The following is an 11670-nucleotide window of genomic DNA, read 5'->3' as shown; positions in this document are numbered from 1 at the left end:
ATCATTGCCTTTCCCTTTTTGTCCCTCATCTTTCATTTCCTTCTTTATCTTTTCTGTTGTCCTCCTTTCCCTCTTCAATTCTTCTCCCCTCCCTCTCCTGCTTCATTCCATCAGCAGGTTCTGACTTACTAGATCTTTAGTTTCCCAAGACCCTGAAAAGGGAGTCTTTTCCCCAAGAACTCCAACAAAGCCTTTGGAAGACTTTGCCTAGCTTGGCTCAGGTTACATCTCCGTGAATGTGAAGTGGGTTGAAGAATGTGGCTCTGATGGGCCAGCTTTGGTTTTGATCTAGAACTGGAGGGTAGGGGTGGTGAGTCATGGGGACAGAGCAACAGGAAGGAATGGTTTCTAAAAGCATCAGAGGTTTTCTTTTACTAAAAAAAAAGAAGGAAAGAACGTTGACAAGAAAGAACAATAGAATGTATCTACAGTGTGTGTGCACGTGCATGCATTTACCTAAGTGACATGCTAAGAAAGTCTTTTCATCATACAAGTGTATAACATTTTTTTATGTTTTTATGGTTATATTTAATGTGATGAGAACTTGTTTTTGGTATGAAATAGAGCTATCTTTTGAATCTATTTCCCCAAAATTATTGAATAATTTATCCTTCCTTAACTGATTTTAATGGATATTGTTTTTGAAGTCTAAACTGCCATCTATACAATGGATAGAGAAGATGTATATATATATATATACATATATATATACACACACACACACACACACACAGTGGAATACTACTTGGCAATCAAAAAGAATGCAATCTTGCCTTTTGCAACAACATGGATGGAACTAGAGTGTATTATGCTAAGTGAAATAAGTCAGAGAAAGATGAATATCATATGATTTCACTCATATGTAGAATTTAAGACACAAAACAGATTGAACATAGGGGAAGGGAAGGAAACAGAAGACAAAAACAGAGGGGGGCAAACCACAAAAGACTCTTAAATACAGAGAACAAACTGAGGGTTTCTGGAGGAGTGTTGGGTGCGGGATGGGCTAAATGGGTGATGGGCATTAGGTAGGGTACTTCTTGGGATGAGCACTGGGTGTTACGTGTAAGTGATGAATCATTGGGTTCTACTCCTGAAACCAATACGACACTGTGTGTTAACTAACTTGAATTTAAATAAATAAGTTTTTAAAAAGTTGCCGTCTATCCACACAGAGTAAATAGAGTAAATAGAGGACTATTTGCTGCCATGTACTTCATGTCACGAGAGCCCTACAGCTTCTTTAGGTGGCCCCTGGATTGGCTCTTACAACCCCAAGGAACTCGTGGACCCTCAGAGCCAAGATGTCAACTTGAGATCTCCTGTCCCAGCAGATCAATGTCATGGCAACTTTTGGATAACCAAGGACATTTTCCTTTTCATACATTTATTTCTTCATCCATTGGTTATTTTTAAGAATATTTTTGTGAAGTGCTCACACTCTTTGACCTAAAAGAAACACACGTATACGCTTTTTGGCTAATTCCAGCAAATCCTATCTGTTGGGAGCAATACTTCTTTTAGATATTTTAAAAGATAAATTAATTTAAAATGCAAATATTGGGTAGCTGTTCTATGAGAGAAATGGCACTAGTTAGAAACTCAGAACTCTCCACTCATTATCTGCTTGACCTTGGGCTGGCTACCTAACTTCTAAGCATTGGTTTCCTCATCTATAAAGTAAGAGTAATACCGTGACTTAGAAGGTTATTTGGAGATTAAATGAGACTTATTGAATATCCATTATCAATCTGGCAGTATGCTAACATGGCTGAGTCAATGCTTAATTAGTTGTAACTCATCTTTAGAGCCTGCAAAATTGCTCTCGCATATTGCCATAGCCAAACTCTATCAATATAGGAAACAACTTCACTTTGCTTATATGCGTTAATAAAACATTCCCTGCATCTGTTCTAGTGCTATCTGTGGTGCTACTCAAATCTAAGTCCACAAATTCCAAGATTTAATGGAGGACAAATAAGTTGACAAAACTGTAACTGCCTGGTGCATGGTAGAAGCTTCTCAAACGTATCTTATTTTAAAATGCAATCAAGAAAATTGAAATAGGTGTTAAAAAATGTGGTATACTATCAGCAAGAAGTATTTGGCTGTACTTTCCATGGAATAATTAGTTTTAAAACTCAAAACAGTCATGTGTCTATAGGGCTCATGCAAATGGATTTATTTTGTTCTTTTTTGTCTTTTGCCTATTTTTTTAGCTGTTTTGAAATAAGCTTTCTTTTGCCACATCTATTATCTCTCCCTGAAGAGCATTCACACCCCCATTTGAGGGATAGGAATATTCCTGTGGTTTTTGATGGTTACTGGCTACAGGTTCCATTACTCTAGGCCCCTTCACAGGAGCTGTTTCATTTGTGGAAGGATACCAGCAGCACTTAAGTATTGTTTTCTGTTAAATTAAGTATACACATACTCACATTTTCAAGACAAAATTATACATGTGGGTGCTTTTCTATTTTTAAATGCAAGTTGGATCTGAATGTGAGTTTGGTATTTTTATATCTCTTTTGTGGGGGAAAGATTCTAGGGTAGTCCCCAATATCCTTGCCTCCTGGTGTCCTCTCATGTGTGGGTAGGACTCATTACTTGATTCCAACCAATAGAATGTGGCAAAGGAGACAAGATGTTTGCAATTACATGTACGTGATTCTGTGGTGGTGTTACATAAAACTGTAGCACTATCTTGCAGACTCTTGCTGGCTCTGAAGAAACAAGCTGCCATGGAGTGAGCTACTATGTTAGGGAAACCCACATGACAAGGAACTCCAGGAAGTCACCTGTAGTTGAGAGCAAGAGTCCTATAAAACAAGAAAATTAGGCCCTTGGTCCTTCAGCTACAAGGAAGTGAACTCCACCAATAGCCTGAGAGGGAGTGGAAGCAGATCCTTCCCCAGTTGAACCTCTGATGAGGCTACAGCCCCAGCCAACATCTTGATTTTAGCCTCGTGAGACCCTGAGTCAGAGGACCCAGTTAAGTCATGGTTTGACTCCTGACCTCAGAAATGATCTACAGAAACTATAGACAATAAGTAGGTGTTGTCTTAAGCTGCTAAATTTATGGTTATAGACTATGCCTCAATAAATAGTAATACATTTTTCCCCAAATTTGTCACCAGATGATATGCTCCATTGTTAGCATCTAATAAACCAATGAGTTGAAGTAAGGAATGATGTTAATCCATAATATAATGCAAATCATCGCTGTCATAGGATAAATAGTAAGTTCACAATTAAGGTCCAGTGACACAGTAGACACTGCGTGATGCACTGGCCTGGGATTCAGGTTCTGAGTTCTAGGCACAACTCTGACATTTCTTGTCAATCTGGTTCCTGGACCCTCCCCCTACAGCTAAAAAATTAAATGTTTAAATTAAATACATTTTAAATTCCATTGTGGCTATGCATTTATCAAAGTCTTTAAAATTATAGCTTTAAGAAGTATAGCTTTATTACCTCTAGTTAACTGTTAAATAAAAGTCTTGTTTGGTTTGGAATTCCCAATGGTCATAAATGCTTGTTTGGGATTAAAAGGGCCTTTTAAATGACTGAGGAGAGCACATTAACTTCTCATTGGAAACCAGCTGATTAATTTACAAAATACGTTTTCATCTCATCCATTTTTGTTAAGCTGGGAGATCTACCAGCAGGAATATGACAATTTAGATACAGCTTGTTAAGCATAAAAAGATTTTCTCAATTCACTATTGTATTAAAGAAAAGTGGTGCTTTTTTTTTCGAAGCTGAAAAACTGGAAATGTTTGACCTTTATATATTCTCTTCCCAAAGAAAGAAAGGAAAGAAAGACAAAAGGAAAGAAAGGAATAAAAGAGAATTAATTTGGACTCACACGAAAAGTTTAAAAATTAATTAATCTCATCCATTTTATTCTTTGAAAAAAATAGTTCATGTATCACAATTAGAATAGGGAATCTTTGTTGCTTTACTTGTGTTGTGTGTTTGGTAAGAGATTCTGTCCAGTAGGTGTCAGCAGAGCAATCTTAAAAATAATCATGGGGGCTTCTCATACTAGCTTCATAACCACTTCTAGATAAGTTATAAGAACTTTCCTCTGTTCAGATCAAGATGTTATTTCAGGGTATGTTCATTTAGGAAGGAAGGAAGGAAGGAAGGAAGGAAGGAAGGAAGGAAGGAAGGAAGTGAGGGAGGGAGGAAGGAAGGAGGAAGGAAGGAAGGAAAGAAGGGAGGGAGGAAGGGAGGAAGTTAATTAGTTAGTTGGTTAGTTCTGGTTAAAAAAAGCTTTTTATTTTTTTCTCCCCCATGTAGTAAAAAGCCCATTCTGAAATATCATGTAGGAAAAAAAATGGAAAGTTTCTAAAATAAACAGCGCAACCTATCAGTATCATTTTGAAATACAGAATGTGAGAGGAAAATGAACCCAACATGTAGAATGCCAATCTAAAATGAGCCACAGTAAGGGGTTGTGGGAAAGTCCAACACAGCCAAAGGGGTTTCCCATGGGAAGGGGGAAGGTAGGTGTAGGAGAGGACAGGGGACCTGCTTTCTCAGGGGAGATGTGTAGACTCAGAGCAGCCACATTTTGGAGAAGGACTTAAGTAGAAGCCAAGGTGTCCACCAGTTCACAGGGCTAAAAGGTAGAGCAATGCATTGGGGAGAAATCAGGGAAGATGAAGAGAAGAGTGGCAGAGTAGGATTGAGAAATTCACGGCTTTTTATTTTTCATAAGTTTATATTGAAGTACGACATAGGTCAACAGAGTGCATGTGTCATAAGTGTAGAATTCAGTGAATATACATGCAAATATTAATACACAGCATAGGGGCGCCTGGATGGCTCAGTTGGTTAAGTGACTGACTTCGGCTCAGGTCATGATCTCTCGGTTCGTGAGTTTGAGCCCCACACCGGGCTCTGTGCTAACAGCTTAGAGCCTGGAGCCTGCTTCAGATTCTATGTCTCCCTCTTTCTCTGCCCCTCCCTTGCTCACACTCTCTTTCACAAATAAAAATAAACATTAAAAAAATTCAAATTAATATATAGTGTATAGATATATAGCAATAAAGATAAAATGTGCCCTGCTGGCAGCTAGACTGTGAAGAGAATAATGAGAACCGAAACAGAAAAATCAGATTTTCAACAGGGCTTGCCCTCTACCTTGCAAATATAGATAAATCGGACCAAACCAAACCAAGGCAAGTTATCAGCTCCACCATAGACCACATGCAAATTCCTTCAACTCCAGCTCATTCAAATCTTTGTGTTCCAAGATACAGCCACAGGGAAACTGAAGAGTAACTCCATAGGGACTCCCGTGTTCTATGGATGAGATGCCTAGCTAATCCAGCAGCTCCTGTTTTAGTGCTTCTTCCAGGGTCTGGAAGTCTCTGCTTGTGGATCTACTTTGCATTTGCTGATGGTCAATGATGTTGAGCACCAGCACACACATTTATTACCTATTGGATGTTTTTTGGTTTTTTTTGGTCAAGTGCCTCTTCAATATCTTGCCCTTCGTTCCATGGGCTCTCCATATCTTCCTAATAGGTTTGTGGGAGGGATGTGAGATCTAGTTTTCACGTTAGATCTAGACTTGAGTCCTAGCTCTGTTACTTGCAAGCTGTGTGGTATTTCCGCTGGGCTGGGAAAACATCAGTCTACCGGAGATGGATACAGAGAGTCTACCAGAAGCTTAACTACCAGAGCTTATGAGAAACATCTTATGTACCATCTCAGTGATGATATAAAACGCCATTCTTAGTTATGAACAAAGCAAGTTTGTAAAAATATCTATCTGGCAGAGCTCTGTTAGATTTTTCTCGACTGAATCCTGAGAAACTTTGGTTCTGAATATCTCCTCCCTAACAACCTGTGGAAGGCTCTGATGTTCTGTGGGGTTGCTCTAGCTCCTGTCTCCTCTCCCTCAGGCCTGTCTTCCCCCTAACTTGTGCTGATCAAGAATCTGAGGTTAAGATATGTAGAACAACGTGCCTGAGGCCCATCACTACTAGTAAGTGGTCGAATAGCCCAGGCCTGCTGGGTCCAAAGGCAGCAGACTGGACATTAAACTAAACCATGCTGCCTCTTGAGAGGGTCTTAAGGTTTGAGTTAGAAAAGGATGTTATTGATCTACTGCTAAGTACGAGACACTTGGAGGCCTTGAAATAACATGCTATGGCCTCTAGCCCTTATGCCAAGTCTTCTCTCCTAAAATTTTCATTATAAAGATACTAAGAATCTGGGGCGCCTGGGTGGCTCAGTCGGTTAAGCGTCCGACTTCGGCTCAGGTCATGATCTCGCGGTCCGTGAGTTCAAGCCCCATGTCAGGCTCTGTGCTGACAGCTCAGAGCCTGGAGCCTGTTTCAGATTCTGTGTCTCCCTCTCTCTCTGACCCTCCCCCATTCATGCTCTGTCTCTGTCTCAAAAATAAATAAACGTTAAAAAAAAATTAAAAAAAAAAAGATACTAAGAATCACCTGCTATATTCAACTACATGTGTACTGAGCAGCTACTATGGATGTGATGGATACAGTGCTGAGTAAGATAGACATAGTTCCTGCCTGCATGGAATTCACTATACACAGCTATCGCAAAGGAGGTTGAAAAGGCCCACAGAGAGGCAATACGATGGATGTGTACCTGTGAATTGTGGCGGGGGGTGGGGGGGAGGGGTACATGAATACAAAACCAACGACCAATGAGTTCAGGTTCCCATCCCTTCTTGTCTCTTCAGAGACCTTACTCAATATATTGTTCCAGAAAATTCTTTTCTATCTACTGGCTCCTTCTCATCAGAATTTAAACACCCAAGTCTTTCCTCTCTTTAAATGAACATGGTACCAAGAGAAAACCTCCTTCCACGACCTGCATCTATCTCAGCCCCCAGTCACCTCAGTCCCGTTGTTCATGGCCAGACCCTGAGAGCACATCTTCGTCCTGCTTCCTCATCTTTACCCCCCTCCCCCTCCAGCCCACTCACCTTGTGTTGCTCCTGGTTTCCGAAAACAGGAGTAGTGGTGCTGCATTTAAAGGATGCTTCTCAGGCTTCAGCTTTCTCGTTTCTTAGCATCACATAACATCATGGCTGCCTCTATTTATCTGGTTGATTTTCCTTTCCCCATTCTTCCCATGACTTCTGAGTCTCCCCGGGGGTTCTTTGTCTCTGGTTGTCCCTCCAGGAATTACCCTAGAGGTCCTCTCTCAGTACCCTCTCCCTAAGCATCATCTCACCCCATGAGGGCATCAACCGAGACCATCTCCAGCATAGATGACTCACAACTGGCACCCAGATCCACATATCCACTGGGCCATTTGACATCATGTAGACAGCTGACCGGGCATCTCAGATCCCACGTATCTCAAGTTCAATTAATTGTCTTCACCCTGTTCTGTTTCTCTGTCCCCAACCAATGAGTGGCACCCACATCTAAGCGACTGTGAGTCATCCTGAACCCTCTTCTCCTTCATCTCCCATATGCCACCAGTCACACACTTTACCTCCTCCGTCTCTCACATCTCTCCACCCGTTGTTATTTCTTGCCTTCTCTACAGACACCAACTTTTCTGGCCACCTGTATTGTTCCCAACCAAACCGATTTTCCTCATAGGGGTTCGAGTTATCTGTCTGAAGAGCAAATTGATCATGTCCCTGCTCTGTTTAGAACAGAGTTCTAAAGAGTTCAGTAGCTGCCTGTAATCCTCAGGAGCAATTGCAGCCCTTTAACCTGACTTGTGAAATCATTTGTCTGCCCCCGGCTCACCTCTCCCTCTCATCCCTCACCGCTCTGCCCCTTTGGACTCTGCGTTGCAACCCCAGTAACCCGATTTCTGCTTCCCAGCCCTGTTCTTCTTTCTCTTGCCCTCGGGCTTTTCTGTGTTGTCATATTCTTCTCTTCCTCCCACGCTTTATCATCTTGCTGCCTCCTGCTCACTCCAGTTCTCGGCTCAGCTCCCGCTTCCCCCGGACGTACCCCACCTCTTCCCCAGCCGACTTGAGTTAAGTGACTCATGTCTTCACAGCTCCTGAACCACCTTGCTCCATAGCTACCTCGCTGTGAATCACAAGTGCGTGATTAGCCATGAGGACAGGAGGAGACTCTTGCGTGTGGCCCATCATTTCCCTCCCAGCATCTAGCACAATGTAGAAAGTGTGCAGAGGACTGGTAGTTACATTACAACTGGTCAAATATTTCCATAAAAACGTTTCTTAAGTCAAATGGAAGTGTTCCTTAGCTGAGATGAAGTGCTTCTGTACAGCGAAGTGGCCCCAACACGACGGCTTTCTGGCTACTGCCATCCCACCCCTTTGGGGGTCCTCTTTACCCTCTGTCTTCCCCAACTCTTTCGCAATTAGAAATGCATGTGACAAATTATAGCACAAACGAGCAAATCAAGATCCCTTTTTTACATTTTCTACCAGAAGCAAAACACGAGACGGAGTTCTCTATCTCCACAATTTCACATGATTCTGCCGTCAGCAGATTTCCAGCCGCAGTTCACCTCTTTTCCATGCTGGGGATTTGGAGGCTCTTTGGTTTCTCCTTTGAGAAACACCATTCCATAAAAGATGACGTACCACAACGTCACTCTGATGGTGACGTCAAAGTTTGTTTGTTTGGGGGGCAGGTTCTGTGTATGCGTGCACACGTGCCTGTGTACGTGGTCTCGCATAACTGCGCTCGCACACTTAAATCTCCAAGAATTTGGTCGTCAACAGTTAGGAACAAGGTTACTCTCCTGAACTTTAACTTCCCTCTAATTGCTAGCTGTGACCGTTCACAAGTTTCCTCAGATCAGAACTTCCCAAAGATTTTGCTATGGAAACTGGTCCCTTAATACCAGATTGATAGACTAGATAAGTCCCTTCATCTAGACCCCATGTCTAGATGACGGTCCTATATTTAATAAGCTTGGGAGTCGCATGTTTTCTTTCCTCTTGAATGGTTGCAACCCACATCCGCATAACACAGACTCTGATGCTCACCGGCATCTGTTTAACTCAGCATTTCCTATACATATTAACCACGGAAGCCTTCTTCTTTAAATTTATTAATTTTCTGCCGAGTGTAGTTTGAGAAATATTGATTAGACCCTTTTGGGCTTTTAATTTCTGCTTTGCAGTGCCTCTTGCACTAATGAGATCTCTATATTTATTAGAAATTATATAAAATGATAATAATAATAGCTAACATTTACTGAATGTTACTGTGTCCTAGGCATTATTCTAAGTGCTTTGTAGATATTAGCTCATTAACACTTCCACCAATTTTATGAGATAGATATTATATAGTTCTCCACATTACATAGGTAGAACTCAGGCACAGAGAACTAAAGTATCTTGTCCGAGGTCACACAGCAGGTGACTGGTGGCACTGGGATTTGAACCCAGGCAGTTAGGTTCTCAAGAGTCTGGGATCAGTACCATTCTTGGTGGCTTCCCTACTTTACCTTTGACTGAATCTCCTGAGCCTGGCCCGTGGACAGTGCCTGGCAAAGGGTAGGCTTTGAGGAATGTTTGATGCTACACGAACTATCTAACGTTCTGTATTTGATAAGCGAGCCAACTCTTGTCTCATCTATATCATTCTCAACAAGGTAGCCACCTAGAAGGGGCTGAAACAGTGACCCCTTCCCCTCCCCCTCCCCCTCCTCTCTGCAAGGGCAAACTGTGCTGGCTTGTTAAAGAAACAGGACAGGAATGATATTGCAGTGTGCAGCCAGCACATGGTGGGCATCTTCAGATAATGTGCCAGAACACAGCTTGAAAACATGCTATAGTCCTGGGTCACAAAACAAACACAGACATCACAAAACAGACTGCCAGAGGATGACAAACATTTGAATATAAATTAAAAGAAGCTTTGCAGACACAGCATAACAAAAAGCCCAATTAACAAAAGTAACCATATGCTACTACCAGAATGGTTGGACACAGTGGAAAACACACACGCACATTAAATGCAAAGAAATCTCGGATGAAACAGCTTCATCAGACAAACTGCAAACCAGTGCCAAACTGAGATGGCGTAGTGATAACGGAGATTCTCCAGAGTCCCTCTAGATGTGCCCCAATAAAATGGCTATTGAAGGTATACACCCCCTGGAGCACCGAACGAATAGTCATAGAAACTAAAGCAAAACAATAGACTTTTGGATCTGTTTTATTTTTTCTTCCACACTGAATTACTACAGAACTCGATTTATTTAGCAACATTTTTAAGGGTACTATAAAATCGTGGTGAAAAGCGTGAACTTTAGAGTTAGACAGACTGGGTTTAAATCCTGGCTCGGTAAAAATGCTAAAGGTGTGAATTTTGCAGGATAGTTTAAGTATCAGTTACTGGATATGGAAATAGGGATAGGAATACCCACTCCTTTTGTCAGGATCAAAACTGATGATGTAGGTAAAAAAGTATAACACAGTGTTTGGCACAGAGTGAATATATACTCCATAAATAAGAGCCGTTGTTATAAGAGCTATTGTTATTTATCATTTAAAGTTACACGTTTCAAGCTGTAAAATCAGAATCTACAACTTAACTTGTGTCTTGTTGGCTTTAGCAAATAGCAAACAGTAGAGACTTCTGTATTGGACCATTCTGCCCTATGTGTTATGTTATTGCAATAAGAGTGATAGTGATGGGCCATAAAACATTTATTTGTTCATTTGCTCATTCGTTTGTTCATTTTTTTATTCCTTCGTTCAACAGTTTCTGAGCATCCTTTAGGCTCAGGTGAACTGCGTTCAGTGCTGAAGGTGTAAACCCAATTGAGACAACATCCACCTTTAAGGCGCTCCTAGACTAGAGGGGGAGACGGCCAGAAAGGGAAATAATTGTAATAAATATGGTAGGTCCCAAAATAGATGCATATTTTGAACATTATGAGAGAGCTATTGATTTTGTCTGGGGAGTTCACTAAAGAGTCATTTGCACTTAGATATTGAAGGATCGATAGTGATTTTAGGAGGAAATAGGGATTTGAAGATGTATTAATCTGCTTATTCTGCTTATTGAAACTATGTTGGGAGAATGACAGACAATTGTTCTGTAGGACTATTCACCTAACTTCTAATTGCCCCACACAGGAAAGAAGACATCTCCAATTTTCTGTAGTTTACTCCTCTCCTCCCCCCACCGCCCAGCCTACACAGAGTACACTTTTTAAAATGCATATAGTTAAGAAAGAATGTGACCTTTGGGGTTTTCTAGAACTGAGTGTGAATTTTCCTGATCCTTTCTAGATGTAGGATGTAGGGAAGTCATTCAACGTCTTTGAGCTTCAATTTTCATCAGTAAATTTGGAAATTATGCATATCTCATTAGGTATTGGGCAGTATGTGGTAATGATCAGGTGAGCCTCAAAAAACTGGGAAATAAGGTGATAACATTGTTCTTGGATAGTTGTGAAATTAATATATAACATTTTGGAGCAGCATCCCATTTAAAAACCAAAGCAGGGGTTTTCGAGAGGGAGTAGTCCCACTGAGGAAACATTTCAGAATTATATGGTGGTAGTGGTGGTGAATTTTTTTTTTTTTTTTTGTGGTGGTGAAAATTTTTGAGTGATGGAAAGAATGTGTCCATTGGTAAGGGAGGTGGTCAGTCATGGATTCATAAAAAAAAAAAAAAGAAAAAAAAAATAATGAGGGGCGCCTGGGTGGCGCAGTCAGTTAAGCGT

This window comes from Panthera pardus, unplaced genomic scaffold (genome assembly GCF_024362965.1).
Source record: "Panthera pardus isolate Hobbes unplaced genomic scaffold, ASM2436296v1 HiC_scaffold_2, whole genome shotgun sequence".
NCBI classification, from domain to species: Eukaryota; Metazoa; Chordata; class Mammalia; order Carnivora; family Felidae; genus Panthera; species Panthera pardus.
This window is presented reverse-complemented; position numbering follows the sequence as displayed.